The sequence below is a fragment of the Phyllobates terribilis genome, unplaced genomic scaffold, assembly GCF_046119375.1.
Source record: "Phyllobates terribilis strain yellow unplaced genomic scaffold, ASM4611937v1 Scaffold_3__8_contigs__length_932513732, whole genome shotgun sequence".
Taxonomy (NCBI): domain Eukaryota; kingdom Metazoa; phylum Chordata; class Amphibia; order Anura; family Dendrobatidae; genus Phyllobates; species Phyllobates terribilis.
Genome location: NW_027362763.1, coordinates 80,958,094 through 80,973,776, shown reverse-complemented (window position 1 = coordinate 80,973,776; position 15,683 = coordinate 80,958,094).

The window sequence follows — 15,683 nt, the reverse complement described above, 5'->3', positions numbered from 1 at the left end:
AGTAACCATGTTTAGTCCCCCATACTCCGGCCTGCTGACCCCCATATATCATTATTATTATTTCTGCCATTACTCCATGTACATTTACCTGTATTCCCATGGAGAGATGGAGCGGCTCCTCACACTGTCCGCCATTACTTGTGCAGAACTCCGACTGCCGACCTTCATATCCACCTTCACACGTGGAGGAAATGTGGTGTCCGGTGTGAAGAGACATCCCCCGCCGGACACTAGAGGGGCCTCCCAGCCATCAGCGCCAGGGACCTGCTCTTCTCCTCCATGGACACAAGAGATGAAGATCAGAAGAAGCAAAGTGGAGAAAACCTGAGGACAGAAGATGTCACACATGTGATAGGGGACATTGTGGAAGTGTCAACATTATGTAGTGGTATAAGTAAGGGTTAAATAATGGATCAATAATATACATTAATAATATTCATACTCGTATGGACCTATCCCAAAGATATGCAACAGCGCTCAAGCCAAGAGCAACCAGATATGACTATATAACACATATAAGAAAGTCCAACATTCTAAGTGGAATTCATTCAACAATATATTATATTGTCATTGTATCATAACACAGGATAACAAATAAAATGGTGGTGGCCCCAAGCAAGTGCTGCACTCACTATTCTGCTGGTGCAGTCACTATGTACATACATTACATTACTGATCTTGAGTTAAATCTTGTATTATACTCCAGAGCTGCGCTCACTATTCTGCTGGTGCAGTCACTGTGTACATACATTACATTACTGATCTTGAGTTACATCCTGTATTATACTCCAGAGCTGCACTCACTATTCTGCTGGTGCAGTCACTGTGTACATACATTACATTACTGATCCTGAGTTACATCCTGTATTATACTCCAGAGCTGCACTCACTATTCTACTGGTGCAGTCACTGTGTACATACATTACATTACTGATCCTGAGTTACCTGCTGTATTATACTACAGAGCTGCACTCACTATTCTGCTGGTGCAGTCACTGTGTACATACATTAAATTATTGATCCTGTGTTGCATCCTGTATTATACTCCAGAGCTGCACTCACTATTCTGCTGGTGCAGTCACTGTGTACATACATTACATTACTGATCCTGTGTTACATCCTGTATTATACTCCAGAGCTGCAATCACTATTCTGCTGGTTCAGTCACTGTGTACATACATTACATTACGGATCCTGAGTTACCTCCTGTATTATACTACAGAGCTGCACTCACTATTCTGCTGGAGCAGTCACTGTGTACATACATTAAATTACTGACCCTGAGTTACCTCCTGTATTATACTACAGAGCTGCACTCACTATTCTGCTGGTGCAGTCACTGTGTACATACATTAAATTACTGATCCTGAGTTACATCCTGTATTATACTCCAGAGCTGCACTCACTATTCTGCTGGTGCAGTCACTGTGTACATACATTATATTACTGATCCTGAGTTACATCCTGTATTATACTCCAGAGCTGCACTCAATATTCTGCTGGTGCAGTCACTGTGTACATACATTACATTACTGATCCTGAGTTACCTCCTGTATTATACTACAGAGCTGCACTCACTATTCTGCTGGTGCAGTCACTGTGTACATACATTACATTCCTGATCCTGAGTTACATCCTGTATTATACTCCAGAGCTGCACTCACTATTCTGCTTGTGCAGTCACTGTGTACATACATTACATTACTGATCCTGTACTGATCCTGAGTTACATCTTGTATTATACTCCAGAGCTGCACTCACTATTCTGCTGGTGCAGTCACTGCGTACATACATTACATCACTGATCCTGTACTGATCCTGAGTTACATCTTGTATTATACTGCAGAGCTGCACTCACTATTCTGCTGGTGGAGTCACTGTGTACATACATTACATTAGTGATCCTTTACTGATCCTGAGTTACATCCTGTATTACACTGCAGAGCTGCACTCACTATTCTGCTGCTGCAGTCACTGTGTACATACATTACATTGCTGATCCTCAGTTCCATCCTGTATTATACTCCAGAGCTGCACTCACTTTTCTGCAGGTGCAGTCACTGTGTACATGTAGCACCCTGAGGATTCGGCTGCTACAGGGGTATTACACCTCAAGCCAGAGGTGTGGTATTCCACTCCCGGGTGAGGATGGAGTGTGGAACTGAGCTCAGTAGGCTGCATGCACTACATACATCCCATTTCCGGGGGACAGACCAATGGTACTCCCACTAGAGAAATGTGCAGGTACGACAGTGTCTGTCCCTGGCTGGAGTGGGAGGGGGGTGGAACATCCCAGTAGTGTAGGGGCAGATAGGGGGAGCAGTCTGGGTAATGCTAGGAGCTCATTGGGTGCTGGTCACCTGAGCTCACACATAGAGGGAGTATATAAGGTGGGAACCATCTTAGATCAGGGTCAGTCTGTCAGAGTTGAGTCAGAGAAGCAGAGCAGCTCAGCCAGCTCCAAGGCCAAGAGAGAGAGAGAGGAGAAAGAAGGACCCAGAGGGGGAGAAGAGGGAACTCCAAGAACCCAAAATTAGACCAGAGGGTGAAGAGTTGGCACAAGGGTACCGGATCCCAAGCTGGTGGAGGGCCCTAATCCTTAGCCAGAGACCGGAGGTCGTGGGCAGGATCTGCCACGACCACCCACTAAATCCACCCGGAAGGCAAACCGTGAATAGGGTCAGGGAACCCAGAGACAAGGGTTTTACCAACAAGAGGCCCGAGGGAGCCGGACTTAGGTGGATCCCTGGTGGGGAAGGCCAGAGAGAAGGACAAGTCAGAAAGGGAGCTCGGGACCACGCTCCGGAATTGCCTGGGGGTTGGCCGAGTCCAGGACCTGGTGGACGCAGCACGGCTCGGGCGGTCACTCAAGGCCGGAGTGACCAACACAAAAGCAGTAAGTAAAACCCTGAACTGCACAGCCCGACTCGGAGTCTTATTACTACTCTCACTGCACCACCACAACCACCACCCTCTACAGCTGACCCCCTGAGGCTATACCCCTCCCGTTGGGGGTTATACTACCTGAGCTGCGCACACACCACCAGCCTCAGCGGACCCTGCTGCAGCGGCGGCCGTACTGACCGCAAATCAACGGGTGGCGTAGTCGACACTAAAGAACATCCAGTAACATCTGTAGGACTGCCACACACTGAGCTTGACACCCTGGGCACGGACCGGGTCACCGCCACTCGGAGACTACAACCCCCACCTGATCCGGCTCCGGGTATCCCCCAAACAACACTGGCCCAGGGGGCGCGTCAACTTTGGCGTAGTCGGCAGGATTACGTGCCCGCAACAACCGGGTACTGCGTGCCTGAAGAAAAGTTCACCGTTACCTTAACAAGAAGTCTCCCGCCGGTTCCGGAGGGTCCCCGCCAACGGACCCCATCACAGGTCGTTTCCCGCCGGTTGTCCGCCATTTGCAGCTTTTTCCCGCCATCCATGGAGTTTCCCGCCACTGGGAGACGATTCCCGCCATTTCCAAAGATTTCCCGCCTTGGAAGAGCGGACGCCATTATGGGCGTGCCAGAGGGTGGCAAGAGGCCACCTCCCATCGTGGGCCAGGTCGAAGAATGGCGCCAAAAGCGGAAACCGCGCCCACCAACAGAGACTGTGATGCTGGAAGTGTCCATCAGCGTAAGAGAACTGCCCCTGGAACTGACAATCACAAAGTTGCCCCGGGACCACCTTCAATGTGGGCGGAGACAGAACAAGAGAGCAAAGATGGGTGTCGCCTGGAGCAGTCTGGAGAGAGCGCACCCGGAGACAAGAAGTCTGGAGAGGAGTCCAGAGAAAGCCTACCCGGAGATGGAGGGAGAGTCAGGCAGCACCGACCCAGTGGTCAGGAGCCTCCTGCAAGCAACAACCCCACTAGGCTTAGTGGAGATCCTAGCACAGCTCCCCCGAGACCGGGAGTGTGCACAGACTGCGCTGGAGGGCCTCGCACGGAGGATGGCCCGGGTGCAGCGAGAGACGTTGGCGGAGTGGAGCCGAGAGATGGCCCAGCAGACCGAAACCCGTCAGCGGAGCACGCCACCCGAGACGAGGAGACAGACCGCCTCTGAGGATGGTGCAGGAGGACTCAAGGCCGGAGACGGCGCCGAGAAGGGAGCTGAACGGACGGAGGCAGGTAAAGGGGACGTCTCTACCCCGAGCCGGGAAACCGTGTGCCTGCCCCAGCTCCCCGTCGCAGAGCCCGAAATTCCCCCTGCCGTGCCCGTCGCTGCATCGTCACCGCCGCAGACTAGGCCTCAACCGGAAACCGCGGCCGCGACCCCTGTGACGTCACGCGCTTCGACCCTGAGCGCGGCAAAGCAGGAAATACCATCGGCCTGGTCGCAAGGCCTAGTACACCCGGGCGCCGCCATTCCAACAGCGCCCCCTACCTCCGCGGAGCCACCAGCCTGGTCGCAGGGCCGAGTAACCACGGGCGCCGCCGTACTTACGGTGCCCTTTTCCTTTAGCGTGCCCCAAGCCTGGTCGCAAGGCCTGGTCAACCCGGGCGCCGCTACCACTACAGCGCCCATAACACCTAAAGTACCGCACCTGGGTGAGGACCTGTTCGCCCAGCATACGTGCCCGGATGGGCAGCCCTTCATATGGCCACCGGAGTTTCACCATCCCCGACTCCGGAAAGAAAGACCCCTAGATGAACCCCTGATTCCGGTTCCGAAGCCCGTCAGGAGGACCCAGCCCCCGCTAGAGGAGACACAGTTTGAGTGGGACCCCACCGGAGGAGACCTCATGGGGTTCACTCAGGAGACTCGGGCGGCCGCAGCGGAGCGTACAGAGTGCTGCCGCCAGCAGCTCGAGGTCTTCGAGAAGGAGCGGAGAGAGAGGCGGGTCCGGGAACAGCAAGCACAGATAAGGAGCGCGGAGCAGAAGAGCCGGACCAGGAGGAACCCCCGTGCAGCTCATGGTCCCCGTACCACCGGGACTGTGATTAAATTCAACCTGCAGCATGGGTGGGGCTTCATAAAAGACCATCATACCCCCGGCGACGTCTTTGTCACACGCAGAGACGTAGAAAGCCATCTGCCGGAGGGACACAGAGGTTGTGACCTGTACGTAGGGGACGAGGTCACCTTCACCCGGCACAAGTGTGCCAAAGGACCCTACGCCCTCCATGTACATCGCCTGACGGAGGAGGAGCTGTGGTGTGAGGAGGAGCAGGAGGACCCGGACGGGTCTAAATCCAAAGAAGGAGCAGGAGAACACCGTCGTTAAAGTACGGTAAAGAGACTGTAAATAGTTACCCATCGGGGTACAGTGAACTGTTGCTGCTTTAAATAAGTCCCCGTTGGGACAAGAGTGAACTGTTAACCCGTGTGTCCCTATTCCCATTACCTGGCCGAGGACTGAGAGCGGCCATATTCCCCTTGTATATAGTTGCGCTTCCTAAGGCGCCCCCTACCGGTTTTATAGTAAACTGTTGTTTTTCTTAAAGAGACTGTCGCGCTTTTCCCGGTCACAAGTTGCACCGTGGCCGGAGGAGCAAGAGTGTTTACAAGGACGTTATTTATGAAGAGTTTTTATGAAAAGTTTTATGTGATGTTTTATATGTTCATGTTTATGAAAAAAATTGTATGTTTTGGATGTTTTTATATCTTACAGCCCGAGGACGTGCTGTGATTTACCAGGGGGGAATGTAGCACCCTGAGGATTCGGCTGCTACAGGGGTATTACACCTCAAGCCAGAGGTGTGGTATTCCACTCCCGGGTGAGGATGGAGTGTGGAACTGAGCTCAGTAGGCTGCATGCACTACATACATCCCATTTCCGGGGGACAGACCAATGGTACTCCCACTAGAGAAATGTGCAGGTACGACAGTGTCTGTCCCTGGCTGGAGTGGGAGGGGGGTGGAACATCCCAGTAGTGTAGGGGCAGATAGGGGGAGCAGTCTGGGTAATGCTAGGAGCTCATTGGGTGCTGGTCACCTGAGCTCACACATAGAGGGAGTATATAAGGTGGGAACCATCTTAGATCAGGGTCAGTCTGTCAGAGTTGAGTCAGAGAAGCAGAGCAGCTCAGCCAGCTCCAAGGCCAAGAGAGAGAGAGAGGAGAAAGAAGGACCCAGAGGGGGAGAAGAGGGAACTCCAAGAACCCAAAATTAGACCAGAGGGTGAAGAGTTGGCACAAGGGTACCGGATCCCAAGCTGGTGGAGGGCCCTAATCCTTAGCCAGAGACCGGAGGTCGTGGGCAGGATCTGCCACGACCACCCACTAAATCCACCCGGAAGGCAAACCGTGAATAGGGTCAGGGAACCCAGAGACAAGGGTTTTACCAACAAGAGGCCCGAGGGAGCCGGACTTAGGTGGATCCCTGGTGGGGAAGGCCAGAGAGAAGGACAAGTCAGAAAGGGAGCTCGGGACCACGCTCCGGAATCGCCTGGGGGTTGGCCGAGTCCAGGACCTGGTGGACGCAGCACGGCTCGGGCGGTCACTCAAGGCCGGAGTGACCAACACAAAAGCAGTAAGTAAAACCCTGAACTGCACAGCCCGACTCGGAGTCTTATTACTACTCTCACTGCACCACCACAACCACCACCCTCTACAGCTGACCCCCTGAGGCTATACCCCTCCCGTTGGGGGTTATACTACCTGAGCTGCGCACACACCACCAGCCTCAGCGGACCCTGCTGCAGCGGCGGCCGTACTGACCGCAAATCAACGGGTGGCGTAGTCGACACTAAAGAACATCCAGTAACATCTGTAGGACTGCCACACACTGAGCTTGACACCCTGGGCACGGACCGGGTCACCGCCACTCGGAGACTACAACCCCCACCTGATCCGGCTCCGGGTATCCCCCAAACAACACTGGCCCAGGGGGCGCGTCAACTTTGGCGTAGTCGGCAGGATTACGTGCCCGCAACAACCGGGTACTGCGTGCCTGAAGAAAAGTTCACCGTTACCTTAACAAGAAGTCTCCCGCCGGTTCCGGAGGGTCCCCGCCAACGGACCCCATCACAGGTCGTTTCCCGCCGGTTGTCCGCCATTTGCAGCTTTTTCCCGCCATCCATGGAGTTTCCCGCCACTGGGAGACGATTCCCGCCATTTCCAAAGATTTCCCGCCTTGGAAGAGCGGACGCCATTATGGGCGTGCCAGAGGGTGGCAAGAGGCCACCTCCCATCGTGGGCCAGGTCGAAGAATGGCGCCAAAAGCGGAAACCGCGCCCACCAACAGAGACTGTGATGCTGGAAGTGTCCATCAGCGTAAGAGAACTGCCCCTGGAACTGACAATCACAAAGTTGCCCCGGGACCACCTTCAATGTGGGCGGAGACAGAACAAGAGAGCAAAGATGGGTGTCGCCTGGAGCAGTCTGGAGAGAGCGCACCCGGAGACAAGAAGTCTGGAGAGGAGTCCAGAGAAAGCCTACCCGGAGATGGAGGGAGAGTCAGGCAGCACCGACCCAGTGGTCAGGAGCCTGCTGCAAGCAACAACCCCACTAGGCTTAGTGGAGATCCTAGCACAGCTCCCCCGAGACCGGGAGTGTGCACAGACTGCGCTGGAGGGCCTCGCACGGAGGATGGCCCGGGTGCAGCGAGAGACGTTGGCGGAGTGGAGCCGAGAGATGGCCCAGCAGACCGAAACCCGTCAGCGGAGCACGCCACCCGAGACGAGGAGACAGACCGCCTCTGAGGATGGTGCAGGAGGACTCAAGGCCGGAGACGGCGCCGAGAAGGGAGCTGAACGGACGGAGGCAGGTAAAGGGGACGTCTCTACCCCGAGCCGGGAAACCGTGTGCCTGCCCCAGCTCCCCGTCGCAGAGCCCGAAATTCCCCCTGCCGTGCCCGTCGCTGCATCGTCACCGCCGCAGACTAGGCCTCAACCGGAAACCGCGGCCGCGACCCCTGTGACGTCACGCGCTTCGACCCTGAGCGCGGCAAAGCAGGAAATACCATCGGCCTGGTCGCAAGGCCTAGTACACCCGGGCGCCGCCATTCCAACAGCGCCCCCTACCTCCGCGGAGCCACCAGCCTGGTCGCAGGGCCGAGTAACCACGGGCGCCGCCGTACTTACGGTGCCCTTTTCCTTTAGCGTGCCCCAAGCCTGGTCGCAAGGCCTGGTCAACCCGGGCGCCGCTACCACTACAGCGCCCATAACACCTAAAGTACCGCACCTGGGTGAGGACCTGTTCGCCCAGCATACGTGCCCGGATGGGCAGCCCTTCATATGGCCACCGGAGTTTCACCATCCCCGACTCCGGAAAGAAAGACCCCTAGATGAACCCCTGATTCCGGTTCCGAAGCCCGTCAGGAGGACCCAGCCCCCGCTAGAGGAGACACAGTTTGAGTGGGACCCCACCGGAGGAGACCTCATGGGGTTCACTCAGGAGACTCGGGCGGCCGCAGCGGAGCGTACAGAGTGCTGCCGCCAGCAGCTCGAGGTCTTCGAGAAGGAGCGGAGAGAGAGGCGGGTCCGGGAACAGCAAGCACAGATAAGGAGCGCGGAGCAGAAGAGCCGGACCAGGAGGAACCCCTGTGCAGCTCATGGTCCCCGTACCACCGGGACTGTGATTAAATTCAACCTGCAGCATGGGTGGGGCTTCATAAAAGACCATCATACCCCCGGCGACGTCTTTGTCACACGCAGAGACGTAGAAAGCCATCTGCCGGAGGGACACAGAGGTCGTGACCTGTACGTAGGGGACGAGGTCACCTTCACCCGGCACAAGTGTGCCAAAGGACCCTACGCCCTCCATGTACATCGCCTGACGGAGGAGGAGCTGCGGTGTGAGGAGGAGCAGGAGGACCCGGACGGGTCTAAATCCAAAGAAGGAGCAGGAGAACACCGTCGTTGAAGTACGGTAAAGAGACTGTAAATAGTTACCCATCGGGGTACAGTGAACTGTTGCTGCTTTAAATAAGTCCCCGTTGGGACAAGAGTGAACTGTTAACCCGTGTGTCCCTATTCCCATTACCTGGCCGAGGACTGAGAGCGGCCATATTCCCCTTGTATATAGTTGCGCTTCCTAAGGCGCCCCCTACCGGTTTTATAGTAAACTGTTGTTTTTCTTAAAGAGACTGTCACGCTTTTCCCGGTCACAAGTTGCACCGTGGCCGGAGGAGCAAGAGTGTTTACAAGGACGTTATTTATGAAGAGTTTTTATGAAAAGTTTTATGTGATGTTTTATATGTTCATGTTTATGAAAAAAATTGTATGTTTTGGATGTTTTTATATCTTACAGCCCGAGGACGTGCTGTGATTTACCAGGGGGGAATGTAGCACCCTGAGGATTCGGCTGCTACAGGGGTATTACACCTCAAGCCAGAGGTGTGGTATTCCACTCCCGGGTGAGGATGGAGTGTGGAACTGAGCTCAGTAGGCTGCATGCACTACATACATCCCATTTCCGGGGGACAGACCAATGGTACTCCCACTAGAGAAATGTGCAGGTACGACAGTGTCTGTCCCTGGCTGGAGTGGGAGGGGGGTGGAACATCCCAGTAGTGTAGGGGCAGATAGGGGGAGCAGTCTGGGTAATGCTAGGAGCTCATTGGGTGCTGGTCACCTGAGCTCACACATAGAGGGAGTATATAAGGTGGGAACCATCTTAGATCAGGGTCAGTCTGTCAGAGTTGAGTCAGAGAAGCAGAGCAGCTCAGCCAGCTCCAAGGCCAAGAGAGAGAGAGAGGAGAAAGAAGGACCCAGAGGGGGAGAAGAGGGAACTCCAAGAACCCAAAATTAGACCAGAGGGTGAAGAGTTGGCACAAGGGTACCGGATCCCAAGCTGGTGGAGGGCCCTAATCCTTAGCCAGAGACCGGAGGTCGTGGGCAGGATCTGCCACGACCACCCACTAAATCCACCCGGAAGGCAAACCGTGAATAGGGTCAGGGAACCCAGAGACAAGGGTTTTACCAACAAGAGGCCCGAGGGAGCCGGACTTAGGTGGATCCCTGGTGGGGAAGGCCAGAGAGAAGGACAAGTCAGAAAGGGAGCTCGGGACCACGCTCCGGAATCGCCTGGGGGTTGGCCGAGTCCAGGACCTGGTGGACGCAGCACGGCTCGGGCGGTCACTCAAGGCCGGAGTGACCAACACAAAAGCAGTAAGTAAAACCCTGAACTGCACAGCCCGACTCGGAGTCTTATTACTACTCTCACTGCACCACCACAACCACCACCCTCTACAGCTGACCCCCTGAGGCTATACCCCTCCCGTTGGGGGTTATACTACCTGAGCTGCGCACACACCACCAGCCTCAGCGGACCCTGCTGCAGCGGCGGCCGTACTGACCGCAAATCAACGGGTGGCGTAGTCGACACTAAAGAACATCCAGTAACATCTGTAGGACTGCCACACACTGAGCTTGACACCCTGGGCACGGACCGGGTCACCGCCACTCGGAGACTACAACCCCCACCTGATTCGGCTCCGGGTATCCCCCAAACAACACTGGCCCAGGGGGCGCGTCATACATACATTACATTACTGATCCTGAGTTACATCCTGTAGTATACCCCAGAGCTGCACTCACTATTCTGCTGGTGCAGTCACTGTGTACATATTTTACATTACTGATCCTGTACTCATCCTGAGTTATATCCTGTATTATACTCCAGAGCTGCATTCACTATTCTGCTGGTGCAGTCTCTGTGTACATACATTACATTACTGACCCTGTATTGATTCTGCGTTACATCCTGTATTATACTCCAGAGCTGCACTCACTATTCTGCTGGTGCAGTCACTGTGTACATACATTACATTACAGATCCTGAGTTCCATCCTGTATTATACTCCAGAGCTGCACTCACTATTCTGCTGCTGCAGTCACTGTGTACATACATTACATTACTGATCCTGAGTTACATCCTGTTTTATACTCCAGAGCTGCACTCACTATTCTGCTGGTGCAGTCACTGTGTACATACATTACATTACTGACCTGAGTTACATCCTGTAGATCTTTTATTATAAAAATGAAAAACATAACAAAATTAATAACAAGAAAATAAACAATGTAATGAACTGGTCCAGCCGCTCCCTCTCTCCTCACACACATATTATACATATATACACAATAATAACTACCTACACCATGACATCTGGTCCGGTTACCAAACAAATAATAACAATATAATAAACAATAACCGACAAATTATATACAAACTAATATATACATTCTTTTTTTTTTTTTTTTTTTTAAATAAATAAAATAAAATAAATTAAAATAAATACTAACTATACAAATATATACAAGACAAAACAAAACCCCCCACACTCAAGCCCACCAGTCCCTCCCCGGCACTGACCTGAGAGCTGGTCCTGCGCCTCAGTCCATGTCCAACGTCCATAGGCCAGATCAGGCAGTGCCAGTTTTTCACCCAAATAACCAGTGTCCCAAAAGATGAACCCACCTCCCCCCTTTTCCCTCCACCCAACCTAACACCTACACCCAAACCCATATATACAATATATACAGAAACAAACAATACAATAACCACAACTGACAAAGCCCAAGTTCGGTGCCTGCAGCCCTACATCACTGTCTACTGATCAATAAAACAAAAATCTATGGTGTCAGCAGCAGCCCACCACCAGGAGAGGAGATGACCAGACTAGGGCACACTAAAAGAAAAGCCCCTCCAGAGGAGAGCGGCCCTCCGTGTACCCAGTCTCTCATACTCCAGAGAACGCACCTTCACCAGGTCACCGAGTATGGTCCTAAACACATCGTCCACTGGGAGGATTTTCCGCTGCGTCGATACTAAGCACCGTGCGTTCCACGTGTGATACCTAACCACTGTGCTAACTAGAAATAAGGTGCAACGGTCCCGACCACCCAGGTCCCCGAATGCTCCATAGGCCCATTCCGCATAAGAGAGACCGGCCAGCCAGGGCCAGCCAATGGAGGTGCCCACCCTGTTGTACACCTCTGTGTTAAAGGGACAACGAAGCAGGAAGTGGTCCATGCTTTCAAGCATGGTACCACAATGCTCCCGAGGACAGTTCCTGTCCTCAGAGCTCCTACACTTCAGATTGTCCCTCACACACAGTTTCCCATGGAAGCAGCGCCAAGCCAAGTCCCAAACCTTCGAGGGGATCCTGATAGAATTCAAAAGATGCAGACCCACCCCAAGATCCCGACTTGGGCAATCCCTGAGCGCCAGAGGCCTCTGAAAATGGGTCAACAGAACCCTTTTGTCAAGGAGCTTCCTTGGCAGAGTCCTGACCTCCCGCATTCCCAGACCCCACCGGCGAATTACCTTCAGAACCACGGTAGCGTAAGCCGGGAGATGTCCATGCGGTGTGCGGAGATCCTTCACTTGCCCTCCTGTCTCCCATTCCTGGAAGAAAAGCTGAAACCATCCCTTACAGGAGAATACCCACAGAGGAGCCCTCTCTTTCCAGAGGTTTGCAATATTGATCTTAATGAAGGTATTCACAAGGAATACCACAGGGTTGACCATACCCAACCCTCCTAGTCTCCTCGTACGGTAAGTAACCTCCCTCTTGACCAGGTTCAGTCTATTCCCCCATAACAGTTGAAAGAACAAACTGTAGACCCGAGTCCAGAGAGGCTCTGGCAAGATGCACACACTGCCCAGATAGATCAGCAAAGGGAGCAGGTAAGTTTTGATCAGGTTTATCCTTTCCCTTAGGGTCAAAGACCAACCCTTCCATTGGTTCACCTTCTGAGTGGTGATCTCTAGCCTGCTGTCCCAATTTTGTTTGGGGTAATCCCCCTGGCCAAATTCGATGCCAAGAACTTTTGCAGAGACTTTGGGTTCTGGAAGGGTGTCCGGGAGATCAAAACCAGGATCTCCTCCTCCCAGCCAGAGACTCTCACACTTATCCCGGTTGATCTTAGACCCGGATGCCTCCGAGTAGCGATTTACCTCTGACATCAGCCATTCTGCCTCCCCATCAGAGGAAACAAAAACGGTGACGTCATCGGCATACGCCACCACTCTCAGAGTGGCTTCCGGTGCTGCCCGGTCCATCCCGATCCCAGCCAACGGTCCACGCTCCACCCTCCTAAGAAGTGGGTCAATCGCAAACCCGTACAGTAGCGGGCTCAAGGGACAACCCTGGCGAACACCACACCCAACCTCAAAAGAGCTGCCAATCCAACCGTTCACAAGCGGGAAACTCTCTGCCCCAGAGTACAAGGTCTTAAGCCAATCAACGAACCCCCCCGGCAGGCCATACCTCAGAAGGACAGACCAGAGGTACTCATGATTAACCCGATCAAACGCTTTTGCCTGGTCCAATGACAGCATGTACCCCTTCCAGTGGCCACCCCTCCCCTGCTCCACCGCCTCTCGGACACAGAGTACAGCACTAATTGTACTGCGGCCCGGAACAGAGCAATGCTGGGCTCCCGAAAGGAGCTGGGGTGCAAATTTCACCAGCCGATTAAACAGCACCTTTGCCAAAACCTTCCTGTCTGCATTGAGAAGCGTTATGGGACGCCAATTCTCAATGCAAGATGGGTCCTTACCCTTTGACAAGATGATCAGGGCAGACCTCCTCATTGACTTTGGCAGAGTGCCCGAGGAAAGACACTCATTGAATACCTCAGTCAAGAGGGGAACCAAGGCGCCCTTAAAGATCTTATAGAATTCAGATGTTAAGCCATCCGGACCGGGAGATTTCTTCAGGGCAAGCCCTTCAATCGCCAACTTAACTTCCTCTTCCCTGATCATCTCTGTCAAAACGCCAAAGAGGGGTCTACCCCTGGTTCGGGGACAGCTTCAGCCAGAAAAGCCGATATCTCATCCCATTCCGGATCCCTCTTCCCCAAGAGGTGCGAGTAGAAGGATCTGACGACCTCCAGGATCCCTGATCTGGATCTTTTCAGGGACCCCGCAGTGTCAACCAGTCCTGTAACAACTTTACTATTCACTGACATCTTGCAGTTTCTGTAAGGGTCGGGCGAGCGGTACTTCCCGTAATCCCTCTCAAAAACCAAAGATGCGTGTCTATCATACTGACACCTCATTAGCAAAGATTTCACTCTGGAGATCTCCTCGCGGCTACCTCCAGTTGAGACAAGATGCTCGAGTTTCCTCCTCAGGCCCTGATACAGGCGGTACCTGTCCAGGCTCCTGAGGCTCGAGAGCTGGCGGAAGAATCTCGCCACCCTTTTCTTAAACATCTCCCACCACTCTGACTTACTACTACAAAGATCCAGTAAGGGTACCTGGCTCTGAAGAAAATCCTCAAAGGACTGTCTTATCTCCGCTTCTTCCAAGAGAGACGAATTGAGCCTCCAAAAGCCTCTTCCCATCCGGGGGGTCTCTGTAACATTCAGGGAAAACAAAATCAAACAGTGATCGGAGAACTCCACCTCAACAACAGATACTGCTGAAGAGACGGCTTCCTCCTTTAAATAAAACCTGTCTATCCTGGACCTACAGTTACCTCTATGATAGGTGAACCCCTCGTGGCCTGCGGTGTGCCGGATGTGGACATCCACCAGGCCAGCCTCACTAGCTATACTATTAAGGGCGACGCTATCATAAGTCAGCTTGTCTCTGGAACCTCCTCTATCCCGGGGCCTCGTGACAGTGTTGAAGTCCCCTCCAAAGACGACCTGCCGACTCGTAAAAAGGTAGGGCTTGATCCTCATAAAGAGACACTTCCGGTCCCATTTAGATTGGGGACCATAGATGTTAATGAGCCGAAGCTCTTGTCCCTTCATGAGGACATCTAATATCAGGCACCTCCCCATTTCTAACTCAATAACCCGTCGGCATTCTACCGGTGCGGTAAAAAGGACCGCCACTCCGCTATACGGCTCAGCCGCAAGAGACCAATAGGAGGGCCCGAGTCTCCACTCCCTCTTAGCTATAAACACCTCTGCCATATTTGGCAGCCTGGTCTCTTGCAAAAAGAAAATGTCAGCTTCAACCCGGCTGAGAAAATCAAAGGCCGCAAATCTAGCCATGTTTGACTTAATGCTGGCGACATTAATGGACGCCAGCGTCAACGGAGTGGGTACCGCCATCATTGGTGATTGAGTTAGATGACTTTCTTCTTCCCACTCCCCTTATCCTCTGCCTCAGAGGAGGAATCCTTCCCCCTCTTTAATGACACAGAGGTGTCCATTCCCACATTTTTCCTTCTTTTTTCGTCCTCGTCTCCGGACTCTGGGCCATTCCCTCCCCCCAAGGACCTTGCATCCCCAGGAGAAGGAGACTCGGCGCCCCCTGTAAGCTCCGCTGAAGCCGGATCCTCACCCTCAGCCTCCTCCTCAGAGGAAGAAATGTTATCAAGGGCTTGGAACCGGTTAGAAAGACCAACTAGAGGGGAGTCGGTTTTAACTTCCTTAGGTACCTTGGTCAGAGTGGGAGAAGATGTTTTATCTCCCTTCTTTTTCTTCTTTTTGGTGCCGAGCTTACGCTTGTTCTCTAGCCACCGCTTATTATCCTCATCCATACTTTCATAATGGGAGGATTCTGAAGAAGAGGCAGTTTCCTCCCTGTGGATCCTCCTGACCTCCTCATCCAACTCATCATCCCTCGGGGCCTCAGCAGCAAGACTGGCATCCAGGACAGGGGCTGCCCCGGTAGTCTGGGGCTCGCCCCGCTCCCTCTCCTGTCTGCGCTTGTCTAGACGCCTCAGCTGGGCAGGCGTCTTTTTATTGCTTTTCTTCCCTGGCCCCTCAGCTCCCCCACCCCTGCTAGTCCCCTCCCCAGCAGAATCGGCCTCACGGCTTACTCCCAC